The following is a 25290-nucleotide window of genomic DNA, read 5'->3' on the forward strand; positions in this document are numbered from 1 at the left end:
GCACTCCAAAGCTTCCAACAACTAGTGAATGATTTGTGATACTCCACTCACTAGAGGTTTTGTGAATGGATGCAATGTGAGGCATAACTATCTGTGAGAAATTAATGGACACAATCAAGGGCACATCCCATCACACCTACAGCTGCTACCCAAGATGGAGTTCCTGACTGTAGAAAATGTGACGGACGGATCAAGCAATGTGAGAGCTGCAGTCCCTTCCTGGTCTGAACCCATTCATAGCTCATTATTTATAGCCAACTAAGCAACTTCTGTCCCATAATGCTCTCCAACCCCAGCTTGGTTGGGGTTAAATAGATATTGTTTTTAAATAATTTCCGATAGTGGCATATCAAAAACCTTCTTTGCAATCTTAGGGCAGAATGGCAGCAAAGAGATATCATGATAATTGCCAGGAATAGCGGAAACAGTAGAATGAACTGGTTCACAAAATGAGGAACTAATAAAAGGGCCGAATCTTACGAAAAACATTAGCTGGACATCAGTTGTATGTGAACCTGATTTGATTTGTTTCATCACTTGAACACTTTGTTTAATAGACATGTACCTGGATAAAGAACAGTTCTGTAGAACGTGTTTCATCACTTGAACACTTTGTTTAATAGACATGTACCTGGATAAAGAACAGTTCTGTAGAACGTTTCTGCTTGTCAAGTGAATGGTAAGTGAGGAGGTGACACTGTTAGTCCTGCTCCCTGAGGGGCATCTTCCAAGCTTGTATTTGGACCCTAACACTCTGTATGCCACCGAATAAATATGTATAGTAAACTGAAAGGTAAAATTGTAAAAGAAAATATGCAAATTGTATGAACTACAATACGGTAATATTGTGAAAAGACAGCGGTAAATCACTCCATTCAGCTTTCCACAATAATATTGTTCATGATCACTAATCATTGCAAACACTGGAATATTTCAGGAAGAGATGCACTTATTAAGCAGTCCTATTGACTCAGGATCTGCAGTTCTGCAGCTAGGGATCAGCAACCTTGTTGTGAAGGAGGAGGTCTCAACTGGACCAATGGAAATATAGGATTTGTGTATCCACAAACATAAGGGCTCAAACCAGGACCGTTTAAGTCTTTCGCAGTGTCGTCTTCATCTGGCTAGAACCCAGGCTACTCTGGTGATGGTCTCTCTACAAAATGTCAGGGCTCAAGGGAAAGGGAACAAAATGATAAAAGGTAGAGAGGAAGTGTGTTTGCTAAGGAATCGCCACTCAGCTCACTTGCACATGTAGATGGTGGCTCTTTGTGCTAGCCTCCTGTATCCTCTATTGAGAAGAAAAGAGGCGTGTAGGCACTATGTACAAATCTCCTCACCTTTTGGTCTGGTTGGGGACTTCCATGCAGGCAAATTGGCAGCATGGTGGGTCAGGAGAGCTTAAGCGTGGTCTTCATGCATTTTCGTAATAGCTAGGACTCAGATCCACATTTTGGAACACCACAGCAGTGTTTAAGGACATTTGTTCACATGCATACTCTTCCCCGGGATGGAATGGAGCACCAGCTTGCATATCCAATTCTTGGCAGTGAGCCAGCACAGTCAGTTGATGAAGGTGCTTTTTTTTTTTTACAGTTTTTACCTTAAACCATCTTTTGTGTTAAGAGTAATATGTGGTAATGACACACATTACTCTCCTCTGAGAAGGCACTGTGTCAGTTGGTGCTTGCATGCCACATGCCATGTACAATCTCCAGGAAGCAACGGAGTATAGGGATGTCCTTGTTATTTATCGATGGGCCTACATCATGCCCTCATTGGTTCATACCAAAAGATGTTTGTGATTAGTCAAATGTAAAATTAATGATATGTTCACTAAGGGTTATGACAAACTACATTCTGCACACACTTGCTCCGAAGTTCGCAATCATTATCCAATGTCTCTTACCTGCATCCTGTTTGTCCCCACTTTTCATGCCCCATAACTTGTCTCCATTTTCGGTCTAATTTAAACTACTTTTTCTCATCCATATTGTTTCATTAACTTCCCTTACCACCGGGATTCTTGATCACTGTCTCATGCCTCGCCCTGCCTGTATGTCATTTGATACTCTGCATTGCTCTCCACGCGAGATTGTCAAGCTGACAGATATAAGGGGGTCTCTTTGGTAGGTTCAGCATCTGACAGCTCAATGTGGTACCTAGCCCAGAAAGCTAACCTGTTACCTCTTCCACCATTCCTCTCCTGCAGGACATTCAGTGCATGTGAACGAATGCATTCACTACAATGTACACGAAGAAGATACATGACTTCTATCACAAAGCAGGTGAAAAGCAGGTCATAGCTGTGCGCAGTGCACAGCATGACTGAGATGCAGGGAATGGCGGACTGAGCTGACAAAGGCTGGATGTGACTGGAAAACCATGTGATGAGCATCCATTTAGATTGCATAGCTGTGAACTCTAGTTAAGAGGGTCATATAAGGAGGGTATTATTGGCCATGCATTGTTCTGTGATGTGTTGGGTGAGTATTACAACAAACTACTAAAGATAATTGGACTGGTGCTGCTTCACAGCTGTTCACTCCTTCCAATGATCTGAGCCCCAAATCCATCTGCACAGATTTCTGACCAGCACGCTCTGCCAATCAACTGACCCAAAATATTTCCTTACCAAGAGCAGTTTTTCCCACAGCTCATGTACTCCACCAACCCACATCTTTCATGGAACCTTTCCCTTGCATTATTCCTTCTATTTTACTTCTATTTCTTGCTTGATGTTAAGCCCAGGGACATCCTGAAGAAAGAAATTGTGGATGGGGAAAAGGGATAAACTGAGCCTATGTAACTACTTTCAAGCAGTCTTGACCATTCTCTCAATCACCTACCTCTTTTTTCTGGGAGCAAAAAAGAAGTTTGCTAAAAGCAAGTGTATCAAAAGGCCTCCATACAGCAGGGCCAAGCTGCAGACACTGTTGCCTGCTTCAATGTCTCGTGTCGGGGGCGGGGGGCTGACCACCCAAACCAGAAATCCAAAATGAGGCTGAGCAGGTCTGGGAGAGGGCAACATTAAAACCTCTTCAGGCTTCAACCGGAGACTTTCAACAGTCTCTGCTCCTCCATGTGACTCCCACAGGGATTGTGAGCCTCCTCAAACCAGAATCTATATATGACACACTCTTTTCAACTGTATGCCACTCCACTCTACCCCACTCCACTCAACTGTATTCCACTGTGCATTACTGCACTGTACTGCATTCTAGTCTATGCCCCTCCACTCTACACCACTGAACTGTATGCCACTGCACTATATGCTATTTCAATCTATGCCACTCTAGTGTACGCCACTCCACTGTGTGCCCCTCCACTGTACACTACTCCACTGTATGCTATTTCAGTGTATGGTAGTGTATTGTACATTATTACACTGTATGTCACCCCACTCTAAGCAACTCTTCTATTCACTTCATTGTATGCTTCTCCCCTTATGCCGCTCAACTCTACCACCCTCCACTCTATGCCACTCCACTCTGATTCATGCTATTCCACTGTATGCCAATCTAGTGTATGCTAATCTACTATACAGCAATCTAATCTACGCTACGCTATTCCACTGTATGCAACTCCACTTTGCGCTATGCTAGTTCACTCTTCCCTACTCTACTGTATGTCACTCCAATTTATTCACCACCGGGTAAGCCACTTGACTGTACCCTACTCCACTGTATGCTTTTCCACTCTTCGGTGGTGCACTGTTCAGCAGTCAAATGTATGCTATTCCACTATGTGCCACTCCAGTCTATGCCACTCCCCTATCCACTATTCCACTTTATGGCATTCCATTGTAGGCTACTCTGCTGTGCCCCACTCCTCTGTTTGTAATTTCACTCTAACCCACTTCATAGTATGCCATTACAGTCAATGACACTCCAGTATATGCTAATCCACTCTATGCCACTCCAGTCCACACCATTCCACTGTATGTCAATCAACTGTATGTTATTTCACTGGATGCCACTTCACTCTATGCTATTCAACTCTACACCATTCCTCTCTATGCCCCTCCACTCTATACCGCTTCACTCAACACACTCTATGGCACTGCTTTTGACAACACTAAATACCACTCCACTGTAGCACACTGTACCTCACCCTTTTCTACTCTACCTCACTCAACTGTACAACACTGTACTCCTCTCTGTGTCATTACACTGCACACCACTCTTTGACAGTTTCACACACTCTACAACAGGCCATACCACTCCCAGGGGGTGGAAGATTCAGGGGAGGGTTTGGGGTGTTACACCCCCTTAAAATATCCATTCTGTTGTAAATGGGTACATTCTGTAGTAAATGGTTGGGTACAAGTGCTTTCAATTGATTTGGCAGAGTAAGGTGTCTGTTGGGTTTCACCTGGGATTTTTACATACACACAGACAAAAACACATGCACACTCAATCATGTCTCTGTTTTGAAGTTCTTACAAAATGCTGGTTAGTTTGAAAATATTATGTTTTAATTACTACCAAGGCACTCCTTCTTAAGCCCCCTCATGCCCTACTTCTCATATAATGTATTTTCACAAGATGCATAGCTTGATGTTGGGAAAAATAAAGGTTACCCCCTCAATGTTACCTGACCAAGCTGTGCCCCTGACCACCCAACTGTATGAGGCGTCACTCCTCTCTATAACACTTTACTCTACTGTACGCTATGCCACTACAGTGTAATACACTCCACAGCCTTGTACTATACGAGACACCACTCCACTGTATGACACATTCTTCTTGCATCAACTGTCACAATACATTTACTATAACTCCCCCTTTCTCCATGCACTAATCTTGCATATGTGGTACTGCGACAAGCAGAGCGGGTGGGGTCGTGGAATCTGCAACATGAGGCCCTGCACCTCTGGCCCTCCACCTTTGGACATGACTGGAACATCAGGACATTTTCCTGAGGGTGCAACATCTGGCAGGTTCTCTAAACGCCAGAGCAGATGAACTCAACCATCGATGTCTCATGGATCATGAATGGCGTGTTCATCCGTAGGTGGTGTAATGTCTCTTCAGAGATTGAGTAAAACCGTGGTTAGATCTGTTTGCTACTGTCGAGACCGCACAATGTCAGCACTTATGTACGCTGTAGTTTCCAAAGCAGCTCTCACTCAGAGACACATTTTATCTTGAGTGGAGCTCAGGACTCCTGTATGCTTTTAAGCTGATACAATGTCCAAAATTCTCAAGAAGATCAAGAACGACCAGGCCAAAATCATCTTAGTGGCCTCAGATTGGGCGAGGAGAGCATGGTATCACCGAGCTCCCGAGCACAAGTATCTGTGCTTCAATCAGGCTGCCCTAATGGAAGGAAGATCTCCTGTCGCAGCAACAGGGCAGGATCTGCACCTGAACCTGCAAACTCTCCATCTGAATCCACGGAGATGGAGCGGTGACAGATTTGACCTTACTCACAAAGTTTACTATATTCAAATCTGCTACACAACGGCTGAGAAGCAGCCCCTTGAGGGTTTACGAGCTCCTTTCACCAGAGATACAGCTGCAACCTGGTGAGAGGAGTCCCAGATCTGGATATCTATTGGGCTACTACGTGGGCTTCGCTGGCAAACACTACTGCCTAGACAGTCAGGTCTGTGTGGTGATGGGCATTTCACCTGTCTGTTCTCCAGGACTTCTTAATGCAACTTAGTACGCAGACCCACCTTTGGGGAGAGATTGCTTTGGTATCTGTTCTAAGGTAAGGAATCTGCGGCTAGAAGTCTATCAGCTGAACAAGGTACTTACCTTCATTAATGCCTATCTGGTAAAGACTTTACCTAGCCGCAGATTCCTTACAGACTCTCCCATCCTCCTTCATGCCCTCTCCCTAGCACACTGGTCATTCCACCTCAGTTTGGCTCTGTGCTTCTGGTGTGTTAGAACAGTCAAGAACGTGTGGTCAGTGCACTGATTTGGCGACTATTTAGACACTGTGCTTGTCAATTCTGGCGCAGACTACACCGACGATGCCATGCACCTACGTACACCTTGCTCAAATATTCTAAGATAAGGATTCTGCAGTGAAATATTATCTCTACCGCATAAGGTGTTATCCTTATCTGGGGGAATATTCTAAGATAAGGAATCTGCAGCTAGCTAGAAACTCTTCCTGATGAAGTGTTGTCGAAGGTAAGGTAATTGTTCTTCTCACAGTCATCATAATCACACATTATCACTGCAGGAACGTTAGAATGCCTACCATCACACACTATCTTTGTGGGGACCAGAGCATCACTCTAATCACACACAATCTAGAGTGAATTCAACATGATTATTATCACACACTATCTCTGTGGGGTATGGATATGACTACAATCACAAACTATCTCTGTGGGTACTTGGGCATCACGGTCATCGCTCACTGTCTTTTGGGTAGCTGGGCATCACAGTCATCAGACACTATCTCTGTGGGACATGGACATGACTCACATCACACACAATCTCTGAGAGCTTTTAAAATGACTATTATCACACAGGATCTTTGTGGGGATCTAGGCATCACTACCATCTCAGACTATCTCTAGTGACTTGAACATTATTATAATCACACACTATGTCTGTGGGGACATGGCAACAAAAATGCACTATCTCACTGGGGCATGGACATCACTTCCATCACACATGATCTCTACAGAGTCTTGAGCATGACTCTAATCACAGACTATCTCTATGGGCTCTTGAACATGATTATATTCACACGCCATCTCTGGGCATCACTATCAACACACTACCTCTTGTGACTACAACATAATTATCATCACACTCTATCTCTTTGGGGACTTATAAATGACTATTATCGCACACTATCTCACTGGGAGCCTGGGCATCACTATCACATTCCATTTCTGTGGGGACATGAGTATAGCTGTATTCACGCACTATCTCTGGGGGGCCAGGGCATCTCTCTAATCTCACATTATCTCTGTAGAACACAGAGATTTTCTTATGTTAAGCTTAGTTGCTATCTGCCTTAGCTTCCAGGGGTTGAGCTCAGGTTTAAAGTACTTAAACCTTTATTAGACCCAACATGATTAGTGACATTATTACTTGTGGTGGACTAACATCCACCTCAAATAATAATGCTCTCCCGAAAACTATAATCCCACATTATCACTGAAGGGACATGAGGATGCCGACCATTACACATTATCTCTGTGAGGACCAGTGCATCACTTTAAACACACACTATCTTTAGTGAGTTCAACATGATTATCATCACACTCTATCTCTGCGCGACATGGATATGACGATAATCACACAATATCTCTGTGGGGATTTAGGCATCACTATCATCACACACTATCTTTGTGAGGACCCAGCATCACTATCATCACACACTATCTCTGTGGGGATCCGGGGTCACTATCCTCACACACTATCTCTTTCGTGACCCGGCATCTCTATCATCAGATGCTATCTCTGTGAGACATATACATGACTTGCATTGCACATGATCTCTAAGGACACTTGATCATGACTGTAACCTCACACTATCTCTGTGGGAACTTGAACATGATTATATTCACACACTATCTCTGTGGGGACTAAGGCATCACTATCATAACATACCATCTCTAGTGACTTCTAAATGATTATCATCACACACTATCTCTGTGGGTACTTGAATATAATTATAATCACCTAGTATCTCTGTGGGGACTTGGGTATTGATATCATCCTATACTAACTTTGGGGTGCCTTGGCATCACTATCATGACACACTATCTCTGTGGGACATGGACATGACTGACATAACACATGAGCTCTACAGAGCCATGATCATGGCCGTAATCGCACACTATATCTGTGGGGACCTAGGCATCACTGTCATCAAACACAATCTCTAGTGACTGCAACATGATTTTCATCACACACTATCTCTATGAACCTGAACATGAATATACTAACGCAATTTCTGTGGGGTCTTGGGTATTGCTATCATCACTCACAATCTCTTTGGGGACCCGGCATCACTATCTTTGTGGGACATGGATATGACTGACATCACACATGATCTCTACAGAGACTTGCCACTCAAATACCCACACAAACACTGAACCTTAAAAGATTAATTACCACCCAAAAACCCATACCCATCCTAAACCCTAAAGGTACCCTTGCCACCCAAAACCCACACCCATCCTAAACCCTAAAAATTCAACTGCCAGCCAAAAACTAATATCCACTCTAAACCCTAAAATATACCTAACCATTCAAAAACCCATACTCACCCTAAACCCTAAATACTCCCTTGCCACTCTAAATCCAATACCCACCCTAAAACATTCCTTGCCACCCAAAACCCATACAAACAGTAAGCCATAAAAGATTCATCACCACCCAAAAACCAATACCCACCCTAAAACCTAAAGGTTCCCTTGCCACCCAAAACCTATGCCCACCCTAAACTCTAAACAAAAACCCTTACCACCCAAATACCCATATACACCCTAAAAAAAATTCTTGCCACCCAAATACCCACACAAACACTAAACCCTAAAAGATTAATTACGATCCAAAAATCCATACCCATCCTAAACCCTAAAGGTTCCCTTGCCACCCAAAACCTATGCCCACCCTAAACTCTAAAAAATCCCTTACCACCCAAATACCCATACACACCCTAAACTGTAAAAAATCCAATACCACCCAAAAACCTATCATCACCCTAAACCCTAAAAATGTGTTTACCATGTAAAAACACATACCCACCCAAATCCCTTAGTTCCCTTGCCACCCAAAAACCCATACCCACCCTAAACCCTAAAAATCGCTTGCCACTTAAAAACCCATACCCAATCAAAACCCTTAAAATTCTCTTACCACCCAAAACCCATAAAAATGCTAAACCCTTAAAAATCCCTTGCCACCCCAAAACCCATGCAACTGCTAAACCCTAATAAAATCATTATCGCCCAAAAACCCTTTCCCAACCTAAACTATAACATTTCCCTTGCCCCACAAAAACCCACACCCACCCAAAACCATAAAAATTGCCTTGCCACCCAAAGACCCAAACCCACTGTAAATCCAACAAAATCCATCCCAAATGATAAAAAAATTCCCTTGCCACCCATAAAACCCTTACCCGCCCTAAGCCCTAAAAAATCCCTTACCACCCAAAAACCTACACCCACGCTAACCCTAAAATTCACTTACCACCCAAAAACCTATACCTACCCTAAACCCAAACAAATCCCTTTCCACCCAAATACCCATACCCATCCTAAATCTAAAAAATTCAGTTGCCACCCAAAAACCCATACCCACCCTAAACCCCGAAAAATACCTTACCACCCAAAAAACTATGCCCACACTGAGCCCTAAAAATTACCTACCACCCGAAAACCCATACCCACCCTAAACCCTGGAAATTCCCTTGCCACCCAAAAACCCGTACGCACCCTAAACCCTAAAAAAGCCTATATCACCTAAAAGAACATTTCTATGGTAATTTGATGGCACAACCTTTTATCCAGAAACAGTAAGAACGCCTATAGCTTTAACTTATATTTACATTTAGGTACACATGTTGACTGAATGCCAGTGTTTGTGTGTTTTTTAAATATATTTAGAAGCAGGTCGTTTATAGTGCAATTGCCGCCTTTTTCTTATGAGATGCCCTACTTTTTATAAGCTCGTCCTATAAGCAGCACTTCTTTTAGTTAGAAAATCTTTCAGAGCATCAGTCTTTCCACATCATATTGCTCTTCCCCAAGTCAACGACATATAATCGTACAGTACTAGGCAGTGTCCCTGCCTTTTAAAAAAGGTGCATTGCTACTTCTCATATCACCAACCCCCATTATTTACCATCATTTTTAGACCACAACAAATTTAAATAAAGCAGGAAAAGTCACATAATTTTGGGAACTTTGCTCTACTCTTGCTCTACACTTGCTAAGCAACATTTCCAAAATTGCACCACTTCACATACTATTGTGTCATTTGCAGCAACATTTTACTGCAAGTACATGAGAATAATGCAAATGTTGTGACCATGAACGGCTATTGCTTGCTCTGCCTGTGTTTTTCATGCTATGTTTTTACCACAGCGCATATTTTGTGCTCCAATATCCCACTCAATGATGGATTCTCATTATGAGTAATTGCATGTGATTTTGCATAATTTTCCAGAAAATGTGCATTATTATGTGAAAACAAATTTATCATGCCCAGCCTTGATTTAGGCGACTGCTGCTTGGGCAAGCATCTGGCGGATCGCTGCCATTGCTCCACGCCACCCCCGCGTCACCAAGGCAACCCCTGACGCTTTCTCCGTTCATCTTGATTACAAAAGCATGATTGGTTCTGCATGGTTGTCCACGCCCACTACCACACTTCGCATTGGTCTACGGAGAATGTATCGTAACTCATTCTCACAAAGTCACCCCCGCATTACCTAGGCGACTCCGGACGCGCTTTCACACACGTGACACCAACCACGGGCGGGTCCGTTAACTCGTCCGCCTTATTTGGGCATACTCCGCTGCTGGGGCAATTCCATTGGCCTTTCGCTGCAGCCATGACAAAATCAGGCACTGCGCTGCATGCATCATCCTCACGTCCGCTCGGGACACCGGAAACAATACACCAGGAACCATTTCTCAGCCGTAATTACTCCCCGCTGACTCCAATTAAAGCCTCAAGCACACTACTTAAACACTGACCCCGCAGCCTCATTCCTACATTCGGGAGGACCGGGAGCAACACCGTAGGCTGAACGCGGGACACTTTTCCTGAGACAGTAAGAGTATGAATGCAATTTAAACTGTAACTGGACCCCTCTGGTTCGTTACTGTGTGAATGAGCGTGTACTTTACTCGCATGTGGAATTTCAAGGTTCCTTAAACCGGATGATAATTCCCTGATGAAAACTGTGATTTACCTTCTCTCCCTCCAGAATGAACAGGAGTGTCCCCTCCCCCTCCCCCCATGTGGCAAGTAGTTGTCTCAACTAGGCTAAGACCCACGAGAGCATTTAGACTCTCGATTTGTTTGTGTACACACATAGAGTGGCACAAGTCACGTGAATAGTCACTCACATTAAGGAATTTACGCATGCGCTATTTCTTTTTATTTTTTGTCTTTAATGTTATGTGTTTTTGACCCATTTCTACAGTTATTACACAATTGTTTGTTCACTCCTCCCTATAGGCTTGACGGTTGGAAGCAAAGTAGGAAGCGGAGTGCGGCCCTCGCCACACCCGCGCAGTGGTACTTTCTTGCTACCTGTTGGTAAGAACGGAGCCCCAATTCAAACTTAGGTCCTGATGAATGCCCTGGACCCGCTCGGGCCAACTAGGCAGAAACATGTCGACCTTTCACAAGACGGTTAGGGGACACTAAATACCCCACCCACCGTCCTTTTGTTTTTAGCATCATATAGTTATTGGCCACATTAAAATTCTTTTCTGGTAACTATAATGATTTTTAACTTCACGTTCCACCTCACGGGCCCCCACTCTTTAGTTTAGAAGTGCATCCCTGTCTCCAGGTGTATGCCCGCCCTCCATCAAACGAAGGTTTTGGAGGGCGAGGACTGGCCGATGATGAAGCATGACACCAGGTGGTGTGTGAGATCAGTCCGTCACTTTTTGTGAGATGTCCTAACTCACAATAGGTCTATAACTGTAGTAGGGTCACACTTCACTAGGAGCAGCTTTCTGTGGTAATCAAAACAAATGTATCCACAAAGACACAATTAATAATGCAAAATTATCCTTAACTGAAACATCTATGTCAATAGCAACAATAACCCTATTATTCAGAGCTGTCTGTCTAAGGCTGCAACAGAACATCTCCAGCATTCTTTGTGTTTTAAAATCAACCACAGCTAGATAATGTCAAAGCCTTGGGAGGCTCACTCTATGGAGCAGAATGGTGGGGCTTACAGCAGTCCAGTGGTCTCACTTTAATTGGAAACACATGTTTGATATTCCTGATTAAATTTCCCCAGAGCACCCACTAGTTCCATTCCTTTAGACATAGGGATGAAAAATTTATCTTCAACGGCAAACATCAGAAACCTGCTAGCTTGACGGAGGTTGTGGTACACCAAGGAACTAATATCATATCATATTCAGCCCTAGAAAAGATCAATTCTCTTGATAGGTAATGTAAAATCCTGTGGTTTAGAAGTGTGTGGTCAATTCTAAGGTTACTTAACTTTGAAGTGCAATACAAAGACAGGATGAACTTCCAACCACTATCTAAAGAACACTATCCAATGATACATTGGAATACTGTGCTAAAGAACCAAATTACTAATTCCTGACTCAGAAATTCCTAACTGTAGCCTTTCTGTATTTTAAATGTACTGGTTTTTATGAATGCTATTTTGACTTTATTACTCTCCTAGTGGCTAGTTAGTTATATGTAGAATTTACACTTGGATCTCTTTAATTCAGTGGTTTTTGTTCCAAACGATCAAATGCATGCTGCCTGTCCACCACTTTGCCTTCATGTAATTCGCCAGATGAAAAAATGGCTTATCTTCTATTCTTTTGTGCAGCGTATAAAAATCCCAGGAGGAAGGGGATAAGAAGGATTTGCCATTCTATAGGGGTAACGCAACAAGCAGAGGCATTAAGGCTATTGAGATAAGACACTGGTGAAGCCATTGTATCCAGTCTGTCAAAGTATCTCCAAATGGTTTGATGCATGAGGAGAAAGATCATTGACAGGTTGGCTGTTCAAGAATAATGTTAAAAAAAAATTCTGAAATAGGACGAATATTATCTTATGTTTATATTTAAGTTTTATCAGTAGAATCAGAGTTATGAATTTGTAAATTTTAAAGTAAAAAATAGTGCTTAAATGTTCAAAGCACCAACTGTGGGCATATAGTCGTGCACGACCAGCTCAAAGTCAAAAGTTAAGGCCGACCGCAATGGACCACAGTTTGGATACAAGAAGTGGATTGGACCGCGTCTGAACTTACCTTCGTATTTAGAAGAATTTCTGAAGAAAAATGTCTGAGAAGTTAAATCTCAGCTGGGCAAGGCAGGCAAGGGTGTCCAAAGAGGAGGTGTCGTTTTCCTGGAGCTGTTGGACGAAGTCACAGTGAAGATTCCTACTTTCAGACTTGGGGTCAAATATATCAAGATTTGACGCAGCACAAAGCAGCAAGACAACATGCACTGCATCAAAAGGAGAGGGCAGGAATGTGCCATATTTATAAATACTTTGCTCATTGCTGCTTTCTCACTGTGCTGGTGCATTATGTGCTACCTAGCGCCAACGCAGGCACCTTTATTTCGTAGTGAAAGGGTGCCTGTGTTGCAGGACAGATTGTTTTTATTGAAGAAGGGCCATATTCCTGCACAGAGGCAATCCTTAGATCCATTGTCATCTTTCTAAGTATACTGTATTCTGAACAAACAAAGAGAAATAAAGATCTTTCTCCTTGTTGCACCTCTACCAGGAAGGCATACAATTTTGACGTATCCTCAGGTTTACTTGTCATGGTAAATTTGGGAATGTTCCAGTATATTTGGGTAGATGCATGGGAACACCCAAATGCCACCCATGAAACAACTTTCTGGCACTGACTAACGCAAGGCAGTGACTTACACAGCTTTGCATTACTCCAGATTTACCAAGCCACACAGGGCCACGTAATATGGCCTTGCGTGGCTTGTTAATTCTGACTCAAGGATTGCATTTCCATTTCATTGCCCTTGAGTCACCCTGCGTGACGGAAGGGCATGCAATTCTTTGGCAAATCTGGGCCTTGGTTTTTTGGGGGGGTGAGTCGAACATCTAAAGCAGAAGAGGCTGCAGCTGTGTCAGATGAGGGCTCCAGGAGGTTGCATAGCAATGGAGAAGATTGTAAGGGAGCTGCCTCAAAGTCAGGCCGACCGGAAATGCACCTTGGGCAGATCAGTGAGAAAGGCACGTTGGTCTTCTCTCAGTCCTCAGGTCACTTGTGGGTAGAGAATTTTTTAAGTCCCAAGTTTTAGATTTGAGGCATCTGCTCACCTTCAGCACCACTTCTAAGGATCCAGGACTGTAGGAGAACCACTCTGGGGGTCACGTCTCGCTCAGGTTGGATCTAGGTTCAATATGGTTGTCATTGGGTCATTTGAGTGCATGGTCAGTCGGAGGGTGTTTTTCTGGATGATGGCGATGCTCGGTCGGTCGATGCAGTCCTTGCGAGTGATTTTGTAGCCATCAGGAATGGTGATGACGATGTCCAGTCCGGATCAGGGGTTGATCAAGGTTTCTGTGAAGAAGGTGATGTCGGGAGAGGTGACGCCCTGGCTCTAGGCATAGTCCAGGCACGGACGGGTGCAGACAGGCCTGCCTTGGGTGTGCCAGCGGTGCAGCCGCTCGGCGGCTGCCATTAAGTTGTGCTGGGGGGCTGGGCAGCTGGGAGGCAGAAAATGCAGGAGCGGGAAGGGTCACTGGAGAGGCGGGCAATGGGGATCACAGCAACAGGGACAAGGGAGGCAAACAAAGGAAAGAAAAAGGTAACAAAGGAAAAAGCTGAAAAAAGGCAGAAATCAGAAAAGAGAGGCAGAGGGACAGACTAGCAGCAGAGCAGTTAAGCTCTACCACTAGACCACCAGATATGAGGCGCAGGCAGGGGCCTGTGGGTGGAGGTGGGCCTCAACCAAGGGTCAGCAGCAGCAACAGGGGCAGCAGTAGCCACCAGGCCGAGTTTCCCTGTGAAGGGAGCAAGTCCACTAGAAGGTCAGTGTTTGTTACTTCCACTCCAATCTAAGTAACAGTAGTGAAAGTGTTGGACTTCAGAGGGGTTCAAATGGCAATTTCCACTCCAGTCTAAACAACAGTAGGGAAGGTGTTGAACCTCTGAGGGGGTCAATTTTCCTATTCCCATTCCACCCTAAGCAAAAGCAGGGAAAGTGCTGAATTTCGGAGAGGTTAGATTTACTATTCCCACTGCAATGTAAGCAACAACTGGGAAAGTGTTGGACTTCGGAGGGATTAGATTTGCTATTCCCACCCCAATATATACAAAACAGAAGGAAAAGTATTGGACTTCAAAGGGGTTATATTTCCTATTCTCACTCCTTCCTAAGCAACAGTAAGGAAAGTGTTGGCCTTGGTAAGGGCTATATTAACTATCCCCACCCAATTATGAATGAATGAATGAAAGTATTTTGATTTGTAAAGCGCCTGATAACTCCAAGGGAGTTTCCCCACACTGAGCAAAACTCAGGCCCCGGCGAGTCTGGTGCAAATGGACTTCTAACTCTGTCTAAAGAGCCAAGTCTTCAGGTTCTTCTGGAAACTTGCCTCAGACTGTTCAAGTCTTAGGTTGATCAGCATTGAATTCCATAGCTTTGCTGCACGCAGCCCAAATGAGCAGCCCCTCAGTCTTGCAAGGCGTACTCTGGGGATCACTGTCAGCGCTGCTTCTCCAGATCTAAGCATTCTGGAGGGCGTATACGCCTTGATCAGGGGGAAGAGATAGCTGGAACCCCTCTGATACATTATCCTATGCGGGAAGCACAGGGGTTTGTACGCGATTCTGTGTTTAACTGGGAGCCAGTAAAGTTCGGCCAGACCGTGTCTAATAGGGGACCATTTCGGTAGTCTCAGAAGCATCCGTGCTGCAGCATTTAGTACTCTTTGCAGCATTGCTACCCTCCCTAAGGATGTGCCCAGATATAGCACATTGCAGTAGTCCAGCCGCGACATCAGCAAGGCCTGCACTACTGTTTTTTGAGCTTCTGCCGGAATTAGCCTCAGGAGCTTCTTTATTAGTCTCAGCACCCTGAAGCGCCCACTGTGGTCCTGATCTGACCGTCAAACGACAGCTGGGAATTAAAAAGGATGCCTAGATTTTTCACTTTGGGTTTTGAGCTCGGGGTAGGGCCCATATCAGCCGGCCACCATGCCGAGGACCAGATGGAGAAGAGTTAAGAACAATGGTTCAAGGATGGCCCAAAAGGGTCCAATAGAAAAGGTGACCCAGGCAGGGTCACTTGTTTTTTAAGATAAGTGAAATCAATTCCGTAGGGAGCAGGAGACAAAGTACGTAAAGGGTCATGTAGGTCAAAAGATAGCAGGTATTTATTTAAACAAAGTCAATTTTAGAATGCTCACAAAATAAGAAAAGCGTGGTGTGAAATAGTGATAGTAGTTTTAAAAAGACATCGCATTGACAACAATATAGTAGTTGAATTCCATAATTGATCTTTACAAGTTATAAAGAATTCATGTTGTGGGGTGGTCGACGGCGTTTCGAACCCAATTATTGGGGTTCATCTTCAGGACAGTGGTGAGCATGCTGAAATTAAAGAGGGGGGAAGGGGGATGGGAACACATTTGTTTAAGACCCTGTGTATATGTAAACAAACACATTACTGCATACATTCTAGTAAATACAACAATAGCTCCCTAGAAGGAAAAAAGGAAAATAATTCTTACATTTGGTAGGCATTATAATCATGCATTTGAAACAAATTATCAAGAATTAGTGCTTGGAGTCCATAAAAAATGACAAAAAATTGAGTCAAAAGGCGAGAGGGCAAAATTGCAAAAGTAGGTATTTGTTTAAATTAAATTAAGGGATGACAACGTATGGCGCTAGATTTTACCAGCTAAGACATGGCATTTCAAAAAGAGTAACAGGTGGTGCTAATTAGATGAAGTCCGGTGCTGGGAGCAGTCACAAAAAGCAGCTAATTAAATAAACTTGGTTTACTACTGGCAGTGAATCCGAAGCAAGCACACTATAAAAAATGAAGGCACAGGGGTGACTTGCTTAATTCTATTCGAAAAAGCTGTCAGTGTTACAGGGATAAGTGAGGGAAAAAGGGGGCTGAATTAATCTGTCTAACATGGATGAAACAGGGAGCACATGTGAAAGCATTCCGGCAAAGAACCATGAAGTGTCTAAGGTCAAATGAGGGGCAAAACACTTACTATTTTGAAGTTAAACTGCCCGTAAAGTTCCTAGAGTCTCCAAAGTGGGAGGCAGGGGCTTCAAAGGCTGTATTGAATGAGAGCCAGAGTGTGGAAAAATTAACTGTAGTTGGGAAATGAATAATGGGATGGGTGTGAGGGATTTAAACACAAGTGAGAAACTTACTTAATTATTTGAAAACAAGCAGCTTGGCAGTACATAGATCCGCCTGGAGAATGTAATTCTGAAATGTAGAGAGATGTGAAATATGAGCTCCATAGGTGATGTGCTCTGCGAAGTTATTATTAGCTCAGGGGAAGAGACCGGAGAAAACTTACTTCTTTAGAGGGGCGACAGGGCAGTGAATGGGAGCCTGAGGCCGAGCAGTCAGAGACGTCCTGCAGCTGTTGGGGCTGGCTGATGAATGCGGAAATAGCGTTGCTTGCCTGTGTGTTTTATAGTAGGGCTCAGCTGGAGGGAGCCTCGGGGCAAAGCTAATTAGTGAAAGAATAGCGCACGTGAAGTTAATTGTTTAAAGGAACCTGCAGCTGAGTGATTCAAAATAGGTGTGTTGTAATTCTGCCTCTAGTGGATTTATCGGTAGTGAATTAATGAAAGTAAATAAATAGGAGAGTTTAAAGTTTATGCAAGAAGCATGTTAGGGGTTTGTAAACGAAGGATAGTAACAATTAATGAATTTTGGGCTGCAGGGAGGGCCATATGGACTAATCTGAGTCAGCCTGGGTTAAACAGTGACCAAAAATGCACACAATATAAAAAGGGGAATGTAAACATGAATGAAACATAATAGTACATATATTCAGTTTTGCAAGGATTTCTAAGTGATACTAGAATGTGCGTAGTATAAAAGGGAATGTAAACATGAATAAAACATAATACATATATTTAGTTTTGCAAGGATTCTAAGTGATACTAGAATCTGTATGCTGAGAACAAAAACTTGAAGAATGTCTGTCATTCTGTGGAGGGTAGTCTGTAGAGACAAGAGTTTTTTAGAGAATGGCATTCCATTCCTCAAAAGAGTTCAATCCATTTTCGATAGTCCGACATTTGAAAATCCATTTGCATTCGAGGCGGTTCAGGAGTTGTTGTTGATTTCCACCTCTGTGACTTGGGAGCAGGCTGTCAATCACTTGCCAGGTGAAGTCTGTTTCTGAGTGTCCTTTTTCCATGAAATGTTGCACAAGTGGCGCTGTTGTGATCTTGCATTTGATTCTGCTCCTATGTTGGGCAATTCTGGATTTGATCTTTTGTGTGGTCTGGCCAATATACCTCAGTTTACAGGGACATTCAATGCAATATATTACATTTTGTGAATTACAATTGGTGAAACATTGCAATATGTGTTTAGAGTTCTCAAATTCAAACAGTTTTGTGTTACTGGTGGACTCACATGCCATACAGTTATTACATTTATAGTGACCTTTCAGTGGTGGTAGGTTGAGAAAGGAGTGTATAGAATGGTCTTTAGTGATCGGTTTTTGGGCTCTCACTAAATGATCCCTGATGTTCCGTCCTCTTTTAAAGGAGAAGAGAGGTGTGTCTGTGACAAGGTCTAGAGGGGCAAGGACTTTCCAGTGTTTTTTTATCATTCTCGTAACTTTGTTGCTGGCCGGGCAAAAAGTAGTTACGCACGTGATTCTGGACAAGGGCGTTTTTTCTCTGGGTTGAAGGAGGTGTTCACGGTGGGAATACCAAGCGCGTTTCATAGAGCGTTTAACTAAACGTCTAGGGTATCCTCTGTCAATCAGTTTTTTGCAGAGTACCTCCGATTCTTGGAAAAAGTCTTCTTTGAACTTACAGTTCCTTCTGATTCTAAGGAATTGCCCATAGGGCAGGCCGTCTCGCAGTGCCCTTGGGTGTGCGCTGTTGTATTGAAGGAGAGTATTGCGCTCGGTGGGTTTTGTAAATAGAGTTGTGTAGAGTTCTCCATTGGCACTTTTTATGGAGACATCGAGATAGTCTACCTTAGTGTCGTCATAGTTGTGAGTGAACTTAAGGTCGGGTTGGACATTGTTGAGCCAAAGGCAAAATGCTTCTAGTTCAGTATTTGTGCCAGACCAGATCATAAAAACATCATCTATGTATCTGCGCCATGTACGTATTTTGGGGAGGAATGGATTCATACAGTTAAGAATGGTACTTGTCTCTATATCGTCCACAAACAGGATCGCAAAATTGGGAGCAAAAATTGCCCCCATCGAAGTGCCCTTACATTGTCTGTAGTATTTGTTGTTAAATTGGAAGTAGTTTCTAGTTAGGGCAATTTCCAGGAGTGAAATGATGAAATCAGTCGGTACCTGGTGTGGAGCTGGACGGAGGTTCAAATGTTTCTTAATGACTTCTATACCTTTGTTTTGGGGTATATTCGTATATAAAGACTCAATGTCCATAGTGACAAGGAGTTCAGTTTGGGAATCAAAAGGTTGTGATTCAATGAGATTAATTAGGTGTGTGGTGTCTTTCACATATGGACCAGATGGAGGGCTGATTCCCCACCACCAGCACCTCTGTTTTCTCTGCATTCAACTTCCGGCAGCTAGCCCCCATCCAAGTTGTTAGGTCAGTGAGGTCAGTGAGGCATAGTTTAAAGTTGGTAGCGGACCTCTCATCAACATTAGATAATGTAATCATAAGCTGAGTGTCGTCAGCATAAGACACCATCTTCACCCCATGGCTCTGGATAGGCGCTAATAGGCGCAGGTAAAGATCGAAAAGAGTAGGGCTCAGTGCCGACCCCTGAGGCACTCCCCTCTGCAACTGGATAACATCCGTGGAGTATGGCTTCTGGATGACCTGAAACGAGTGTTTATGAAGGAAGTCTGCAAGCCAATCAAAGGCTAGACCCCTAATACCCTGTGTCCACAATCAATCTAGTAACACAGTATGCAAGACTGTTTCGAAGGCTGCCCTGAGATCCAGCATAACGAGAGCCCCAGATTTCCCTTCGTCAGCCACCTTGCGTAGTAACTCTGTGGCCAGAAGCAGGCCCGATTCTGTACTATACTGAGGCCTGAAGTCTGATTGGGTCTCGTGTAAGATGTTCTTCTCAGTGAGGAACTCTGTCAATTGTGAGTTGACGTGCCTTTCTGCCAGTTTAGCCACAAAAGGTAGGAGAGAAATGGGGCAAAAGTTCTCTGGTTTAGAGGGATCCAGAGAAGGTTTTTTTAGGAGCGGGATCACCATGGCCTGTTTCCACTCAACCGGGAGTCGCCATCCTCGCATGACATGTTGAGCACCGCACAAAGTCTGGGTGCCAATGCGGGCATCACCAGTTTCCAGATAGCTGGAGGCGCAGAGTCCAGTGGAGAGCCAGATTTGATTTTAGTCACTAGAGAATCTAGTTTTTCCACTGAGATGCTCTCAATCTTGAAAACGCCATCGAGGAGAGGTTCAGAGTTTCTCATCGAGGGATGGTCAGAGTTGTTGACAGCACCCGGAAAGGCGGCGTATATCGCCAAGATTTTATCCGAAACAAAAGAAATGGGCAATCTTATTGCAGCTGCTCCTGCTGGGGTCCATGCCCGCGGATACCGTATCCAGAGAGATGAGGGATTTCACAATCCTAAAGATTTCCCACGCTGCATTTTTGGCTGCATTGATCTTCTGTGAGTAGAAAACTGTTTGTTACACCCTGATTTCTTTATGGTATTCTTTTAGCAAACGTAGGTAAGATTCTTTGTCTTACGGACAGTAATACTTCCTCCATTTACGTTCTAAACTGTTGCAAGATGTTTTAGTTTGTGTGAGGTCCTCTGTGAACCAGCCTGCTGAGGGTCTGGACCGTGGAGAATTAAATGTTCTGCACGATACTATCCTATCTAGTGCTACCTTTAACCATGTAGTAACTTGCAGGTTGGCGGCCTGTGGGCAGTTTTCTAGGCAGGAAGGACTATGATTCATGGCAGAGCTAAGCGCCTCCTGACTGATTCTAGTTCAGTTTCGAATTTTGAGGTGGGGAGCCTGGGTGGGTTTAGGTAGGTAGTGGGTATCCAGAATCTAGAAGGGGATAGCATAGTGATCGGACCAGGCAATAGGAATCGGGGTGTTGACTTTCACCAGCTCTGGGTTTGCAAAAATGGGGTCAAGAGTGTGCCCCCAGATTTGGGTGGGTGCCTGTACCAACTGCGAGAGCTGAAGCCACTTTTGGTCCTCCATTAAATCTACACTATTATGTGAGGTTGGATCTTCAAAGTGTAGGTTAAGATCCCCTAAAATTATGAACTTAGAATGTTGAATGGCAAACGACAGAATCATGTCCAGAAGTGCTGAGAAAAAAGCAGCAGCTACTCCCGGCGGCCTGTAAATCAACAGGCCATTGAGAGCACTGGCCTGAAATCGCTGGAGAGAAGGAGGCTGCTTCTGCCCCACTGATATGGACTTCAGACAGACTGCAATGTAGCTGTTGCTTGTGTATAACCGCCAACCCGCCCCCATCCCCAGAGGTCTATCTAGTTTGGTTATTACATAGCCCCAAGGAACTGCGTCTACAATGTCTAGGGCGGACTGCGCATGAAGCCATGTTTCCACTAGGAAATTGGCAGTCATCTGTCTCTCCACAATCAGGTCTGCAATTTCAAATCTGTGCTTTAGGAAGAAGCCACTATTTAATAGGAAAAATTGGCCTTTCTTAGGGTTGTTAGGGGAGTTTATCATTATCGGGCATGGCATAAAGGATCATCTCTCACAGGAATTTTGTGCCAGCTCCATCTGAACTGAATGCAGACAGATCGCATAGCGCTCTTGGTTCAGAGGGTGTAGCCCATTTGCGGAATATTGCACCAGACCTGGCCTTCAATCGGCAGGGTTTCTGGCACCGTCCTGGTGAGTACGGCTTTCCATTGGCGCGCTGAAGCGCAGCCGCTCCAGGCTTCTCTTTTTATAGCCTGCGTGACTAGAGCGCTGCAGGCCAAGATGACATCCCCGCTCCACCTGACGGGAGCCCAGAGGACCGTAATTGACAACGTGAATCCGGAAAGAGAGCCACAAGCCTCAATCCCCTGCAGTCTCCCGGTAAGCTGAATGCTCTTAGTTTGCACACAATGTTAAATTCAATATTAAGGAAAGCTGTAGGGAAAGTGTTGGAGCTCAGAAAGGTTACATATACCATTCCAATAGTCATTAAAAAAAATAAATTTAAATACCTAAAAACATAAAATGATTAACCATAGTTAAACTAGAAAATATATATTGTATACATTTTAATAAAATGCACAATTTATGATAAAAATACAAAATAAACGTATAATTAAATGAAATATTTAAATAAACATACGTAGAATTCACTTTTCTCGCTACTACTGAAAAACCCACAAACACCAACAAGATAAATTAAAAAAATAAATAAAACAATAATAAAATTAAAATAAATGAAACATATAAAAATAATAAATATAATATACACACACTGATATATATTAATAATTATTTCTAGCATAGTCTAAATAAAAAATATTTCATTATAAATATTCAATGAAAAAATTATGATTTATGAATTAAATATATAAATAACAAAAAATTAGTAAAGAAAACTATTTTCATTGAAATAATTTCTCACCCTATTCCCCTACAAACTGACATGCTGCTAAATTAGCTATAACTAAATATACTATACATAATATCAATTAAATATCTAAATGGATGATTTGTTGTTGAAAATTGATTGTATAACTGACTGATTAAGTGTATCTTAGTGAATACATGGCTTAGTGAGTAATGTTTAAATATGTAAATATCTGTATCAGTCTCTCACTTTGTGTATAAGTGGCTGCATGGGTTGGTGAGTAGCTACATGAGTGTCTATATAGGTTATTAGTTGGTTTTTTGAGTATCAGTATGAGTGTCTGAGTGTCTGTATGGTTCGGTGGGGGGTATTACGTAGTGCATAGGTGCATGAATGAGTGACTCACTGTTTGTATGTGTTGAAGACAACATGTGTGCAGGACTGTATGGGTGGATGAGTGTGTGCATGGGTGTGTTAGTGAGTGAATGACTGTCTCAATAGTGTCTTTATGAGTAACTACATATGTTTTAAAATAGTATATGTGACTATTGGTGTATATAAGGGAGTATATGTGAAAGTGAGAGATTGAAAGAGTTCCTGTATGAATAAGTATGTGTTTCTATAAGTGATTGTTTAAAAGACTAAGTATGTGTAAGTTTCTTGGGTGTTGGAGGTGCATGAACAGTAGCGACTGCCAGTAGGTAATATGTATGTATGTATATATATACACACATACACACAAAGATACAGGTATTTATAGAGTGTGAGCCTGGTTAGTTAGAAAGAGCCCCAAGAGCAGGTATAAAGAATACTTTCAGAGAAAGAGCTTTGTGAGGAGAGGACCATTTCATTCTTGAATTATAGAGACAAAAATTATAAAGATGTGCCAGTTCTTAAATCAATTTCTCTATTGTAATAATCCTAGTGTCAGAACGAATCAGTATGGGGAGTTTATTACAATCAGAAATGCAGTTTTATCTTCTTAATGGAGACTAGAGTTGATAAGATGGGGGCTAGAAAAGAAAATGAGAACTCTGATACTTGGATGTTTAAGGAAGTGTAAACTTTCCTGGATGAACACAGTTGAAATCAGTTTATTTATTTATTTATTTTACAGATTTATAAAGCGCATGGCTGCCCGTAAGCGTCCCAGCGCTAGTGATAAAGAACCAGGTGCGAGGGAAGCATTACGGGAACAGCCAGGTCTTGAGTGCCCTACGAAATAACAGTAGGTTAGACTGGGCTCGGATGTCTGAGGGCAATGAATTCCATAATTTGGAAGGATTATATGCAAAAAGTCGACCTCCAGAACGGGCTTTCTTGATTCTGGGTACAGATGCCAGGCTACAGCATGAAGAGCGTAATGTTCTCTTGGTGGTATAGGGAGTGATAAGGTTTTTTAAGATGGGTGGAGCCTTGCCATATAGAATTTTATGTGTCGTGCAAAGTGCCTTAAATTGTATTCTCTCCTTGATCGGCAGCCAGTGCAAGGCGTTCAAGGCAGGTTTGGCTGAACAGCGACGATGGGTTCCTGTGAGAAGACGGGCGGCGGTATTTTGTACTATCTGGAGTTTTGATAGAGGGCATTGCCGTAGTCAAGGCGGGACAGCACAAGGCCATGAATCAAATGTTTTTGTGACTGTGTTGGAAGTAATTCTGCATTTGAAGTGGGATTCATAGATATGGGATAATTCCAGTCTATCTCTAGTGGTGGCTTGAGTACCACTATTATCACATCATATAATCTCATGTACCTATATAAAGTGCACATTCACACCTGAGGGTATCTTGTTGCTTAATATCATATGTTTTTTTATCCAAATAAATAATACTCATTGTATAGACCTTGGAAGAAATAAAGGCTGAGTGGTAGCACCAGGATTCAAACATATGAGAGAGTGGTCAAACACATATCCCTCAAGTGGATTAATTCATTTAGTAAGCCACCAGACCAATACAATCTGTATGGGTTCTTCAACATACCTATCACTACACACATCACTGTGGAGACTTGAATATGACTGTAATCACATATTATCACTGTGGGGACTTAAACATCACTATAATCGCTCAATATTTCTGTGAGGACTTGTACATGACTATAATCACACACTAAAACTGTGTGCTATTCCTGTGCATCCCATTAATCACACAATATCTCTGTGGGGACCTGGGCATGTCTATAATCACACACTATCTCTGTGAGCACCTGGGCATGTCTGTAATCATCCACATTCTCTTTGGTAACTGTGGTAATACTATAGTCACACACCATCTCTGTGGGGACCTGGGCATGTCTATAATAACACACTATCTCTGTGGGGACCTCGACATCTCTGTGATCACACACTATCTCTGTGGGGACCTGGGAATGTCTATGATCACACACTATCTCTGTGGGGACCTAAACATTCCTATAATCACACACTATCTCTGTGGGGACCTGGGAATGTCTATGATCACACACTATCTCTGTGGGGACGTGGGCATGTCTATAATCACACACTATCTCTGTGGGGACCTGGACATGTCTATAATCACACACTATCTCTGTGTGACCTAAACATCTCTATAATCACACACTATCTCTGTGGGGACCTGAGTATGTCTATAATCACACACTATCTTTGTGGGGACCTGGGCATGTCTATAATCACACACATTTTCTTTGGCAACCGTGGCAATACTAGAGTTACACACCATCTCTGTGGGGACTTGAGCATTTCTGTAAATACACGCAGCTCTGGTTTGGCTTGAGCATCATCAGCTTTGCATTCTCTGTATGGAGCTTTGTGAATACTGATAAGTAGTAAAGTTAGACCTTTGGTCTAAGTTTACATTGTTGAAACTGAAAAGTAGAAAAGTTA

The 25290-nt window shown here is 43.1% G+C and overlaps 2 long non-coding RNA genes across 2 annotated transcripts in view; both read right to left on the bottom strand.

Moving 5' to 3' along the window:
• Window positions 1–17414, bottom strand: part of LOC146816574 (uncharacterized) — a 33587-nt gene extending 16173 nt beyond the window's left edge. Inside the window, exons 1-2 of the long non-coding RNA XR_014962920.1 lie at window positions 17238–17414; window positions 17086–17143 (exon numbers count right to left, since the gene is read on the bottom strand). This is a non-coding gene — a long non-coding RNA (uncharacterized LOC146816574). The remainder of the gene's footprint in view (window positions 1–17085; window positions 17144–17237) is intronic.
• LOC146816573 (uncharacterized) overlaps window positions 1–25290 on the bottom strand; it is a 91609-nt gene that overhangs the window by 23436 nt on the left and 42883 nt on the right. The window lies entirely within an intron of this gene.

Source organism: Triturus cristatus, chromosome 6 (assembly GCF_964204655.1).
Source record: "Triturus cristatus chromosome 6, aTriCri1.1, whole genome shotgun sequence".
Lineage (NCBI taxonomy): Eukaryota > Metazoa > Chordata > Amphibia > Caudata > Salamandridae > Triturus > Triturus cristatus.